This window comes from Sylvia atricapilla, chromosome 16 (assembly GCF_009819655.1).
Source record: "Sylvia atricapilla isolate bSylAtr1 chromosome 16, bSylAtr1.pri, whole genome shotgun sequence".
In the NCBI taxonomy this organism is placed as follows: Eukaryota; Metazoa; Chordata; class Aves; order Passeriformes; family Sylviidae; genus Sylvia; species Sylvia atricapilla.
The window spans coordinates 4,753,994-4,757,701 of record NC_089155.1 but is presented as its reverse complement, the minus strand read 5'-3'; the positions used below and the strand labels follow the sequence as shown (position 1 = coordinate 4,757,701).

At 43.0% G+C, this 3,708-nt stretch overlaps 1 long non-coding RNA gene across 1 annotated transcript; it reads right to left on the bottom strand.

Annotated features, from left to right (window-relative positions):
* Nucleotides 1–262: 262 nt before the first annotated feature.
* LOC136368286 (uncharacterized) lies at nucleotides 263–874 on the bottom strand. The gene is made up of 3 exons (XR_010744822.1): nucleotides 766–874; nucleotides 549–659; nucleotides 263–451 (listed from the first exon to the last, which is right to left on the bottom strand). It is a non-coding gene; the product is annotated as an uncharacterized lncRNA (long non-coding RNA).
* Nucleotides 875–3,708: the final 2,834 nt, after the last annotated feature.

The window sequence follows — 3,708 nt, the reverse complement described above, 5'->3', positions numbered from 1 at the left end:
TAAAGGCCCAGGCTGTAACCTCCTGTGAGTGTCAGCAACAGTGACTAAAAACCCAAAAAAGGCTGTTTGCAACCCTTTGCTGGGCTTATTCCCCCAGCTCTCCCTCCACAACGCCCACCCAGACAGGTGACTGTGGCACAGGGAGGTTGTTTGCCCCACCGAGACATCGAAGGACAACTGTGACCTCTGAACATCAACCTAACGTGAGATAGGGTCCTGCTTATTTCTGTGCCACTTCTTTACAAATATCTATTTACACCATTAACGCCTCCAGAAGAAAGTTTTCACCACTGACCTCTCGTTTCAGCAGCATCACCAGGGGGAGGTTGCTTAATGTTCAGCTCCTTGGCTTCACTTGGGTCATTTCTGGGCAGCCACATGAAAAAAGGTTTGCACAAACATTTGTTCTCCTTGGGCAGAAGATGAAAAGCAGCATCAGCGTCCTTTGTTTCTGAAATCACAGAATTCGTTTCCATCAGCACAATACAAGAACAGTGGAATTGATGAGGAAAGTGCAGAAACACCTGCCTGGAATGTGCATTTTGTACCTTATCTAATACAATCAGTACATTCTTCCTGGATGCCCACATTAATTCTGTCAAACTTGCAGTGGGGCTTATTGCCATATTGACCTTATATGACACAGTCATCACATCTATCTTTGAGCCACCACCAAACAAAAAAGAAAAAAAAAATTCTAGTAAATAATCCACTCTAAGTTGACAAAATTAAATTTTTACTGTTCCCACTAATGAACCCTGTTACGGTAATTATTTATGTCATGTAAACAGAGCTCTGAGATCACCCTGCCCTCAACAATTCAAAAAGGCAGAGAACAAAAAGTGCACCACAGGTGCCACTGTGCCCTCTTGTGTTCTCCTTTGGGCCATCTCCTCTCTTGTCCTCTTGGCTTTTTTTTTACCACAAACTATGGACCCAGCTCTAATAAGAGCCAGGTGCTCAAGCCCCCAGGCTACAAAATAGCTTTAATTACAGTATTAACAGCATTCTGCTAAATCAGAAAAAAATCCCAAATAGGTCAGTATTTGCGGTTATATTTTTCAATGTCCTGGTGCTTGTTTTCTTTCCAATTTTATGTTTCTTACTGGCATTTATAACGCCTAAGAGACATTCCAGAGGCCAAAATAGAGGCAATCTGATCTTCACATGATATTCCTAACTTTTCACAAAAAGAAATAGCAGGAGGAGATCAGATCTACATTACACCAGCCCCAGAGGTACACCCTTGAGTCTTGACCTCCTTAGATGAAAAGCAGAAGAGCTCAGTATTATTAGTATTTATTGTTATAATCTTAATTGCTACTATTATTAAGCAGCCTATGAAATATATTAGTATAAATAACACAAACAGACATTTGAAACACGAATTCAAGCACAAAGAAAAGACACCTCCTATTTACCAAATATTAAACTAAATTTCTTTAATACTTTCCATTAATAACTCTTGCAGATGCATACTGCATGAGTCAGTCAATACTAAAGGTTAGGACGAGTGTGGAGAGTATGGGAATGCCAGCTGAGCTCCTGGGTGGATACTTACTGAAAAGATTAAAAAAGGGGGGCTTTGTTTAAAGAAAAAGATATTGTATTAATGTAGATTCTGTCATTAACATTCAGATCAAGCCAATTAATTTCAAAAGTTGAAAAAAATCAAACATTTGCTGGTTAATTTGCTGGTGTAGGGTGCCTCTCCTGCAGTAGGGGGTGAGGGAACCATAAGGTGACAATTCTGTTCTGTGAAGGCTTGGAAAGACACTTCTGTTCTTCAGGGTTTTGGAAAGAAAACTTTTCCAGAACACTCCCAGAAGGAGAATCATGGCCAGGGGCACCACAGCCCTCCTGACTGTGCCCCCTCATGCAGCCCCTACCAAGGCAGTGATCCCTTCTCCACAGCTTCTTCATCCCAGACAAGCAAACCAACATCTCAACATCCACTTCATCCCAATCGTGTCCTTTCTGCTGCTTCCACCCCTCTCAGCACCAGCAAAACCTGGGCAGGCACCAAAACATTGCAAGCCTGGCCCAGTGGAAGGTGTCCCTGCCACGGCAGGGGGTGGGAAGAGAAGGTCTTTAAGATCCCTTCCAGGCCAAAGCTTCCCATCATTCTGTGATTCAGCTGGTGACCATGCAACCAGCTCGACACTTTCACTCCATCTCTATTGACTCCTCAGCACCAAGAGTAGTAAAACATGTTTTTGTCAGTAAACTACACTGCTGTGACTCAGCCCCTGACACACAGGGTGCAGTCACTGCGTGTACAGTAACATGGTGCCATATTTAGAGTTTCTGACCATAACCACACTTGCAAAAAAAAAACTGCATTAGATCAGCAGCCACTTTCCCGGACTCCCACTCCTTGTTTCTGACTTCAGGAATTCAGATTATTTGTCTTGTACCAAATAAAGTTGCTTAGGAGATAAAACAGTAAGAAGGAAAAAACAGAGGGGCCTAACAATTAGCTTTAATCTGTTCTGTCTTGAATAGATAATGCTTATAGAGGAAAACAGCAGATAGTAAAGACAAAAAAAATAATTGCAGCAAATTGAAACCTAACATGACAAAAACCCTTTTCCTTGATTATTTTTAAACTTTGAATGTTATCCTTAGCAGCACGTGAGTAATTTGCAGAAGTGTTGACCAATTCTCATTAACTATATTTGTCCTCTTTAAGGCTGTAAATATCAGCATGGGCAGAGCAGAAGACCCACAGAGGAAGGCGTCTGAGTTTGCACCATGGCTACTGCTGCTTTCTGCACTCAGCTCTCGGGAGAGAATGCTGCAGCTGGCTGAGTTCAAGATATTTTTTTTTTCCCATAAAGAGCAGGTTTGCTGCAATGTAGACTTTCTTACTTAGGTGTGTTTTTTGGGTTTTTTTTGTTTTTTTTTTTTTAATAACTTCAAGTATTGCTGGTAGGATGAAGGAAGTCGAGGGACACAATCACACAGGATGTTTTGGGATTAGAGAGGATCAGAAGCTCACGCTTTCATTGCAAGAGAGAGTGTTTAACAGTGAGACCAGATGAGATCAAAGATACCTGTCCTGGGAAAAGAAAGGCAGATAAACATCATCACTTAGAGAAGGTGATGAGTGCTGGGAGAGGGGATCTGGGACATATCAGATAACTCTGACCTAGGTCCCCAAAACATCTCCTGTCTGCAAGGAAAGCGAGGCCTATACAGGTGTATTTATTATTTTGTCTACACTTGCGTCTTTCCCATGCTATTTCAGAGAGAATCACCTGCACACAGCTGCTCCCAGGGAATTGCAGGGATAACACCTGCAGGGTTGGGAGTCTAAGAAAAAATCATGGACCTCAAGTTCAAAAGGTCACGGCTGGCCCTGTGGTTTTAGGGCAGCTGCACCACAGAGTTCACTGCCTCAAGTGCACTGCAGGCACCAAAGGAGAGAGTGTCCCAGCATCTGAGACCTGGCACAGAGGCCAGGGGAAGTCCAGAGTCTGGAGAGCTGCCCTGGAGAGCAGCAACTGAAGCCTTTCCAGTGTCCACTTGTCCATTGTCACGGGCAGAGGGCACAGCCCTGCACACCCCAATCAGTGCATAGTGACCTCGGCATTGCAGAAACTCAGTCAGTCCACTCAAAGGCAAAACTGGGTTGGAAAACTGCTCAGCATACTCTTTTCTTTTTTTTTTTTTAGTCATTCTTTTAATGAATATACACATCTTCTG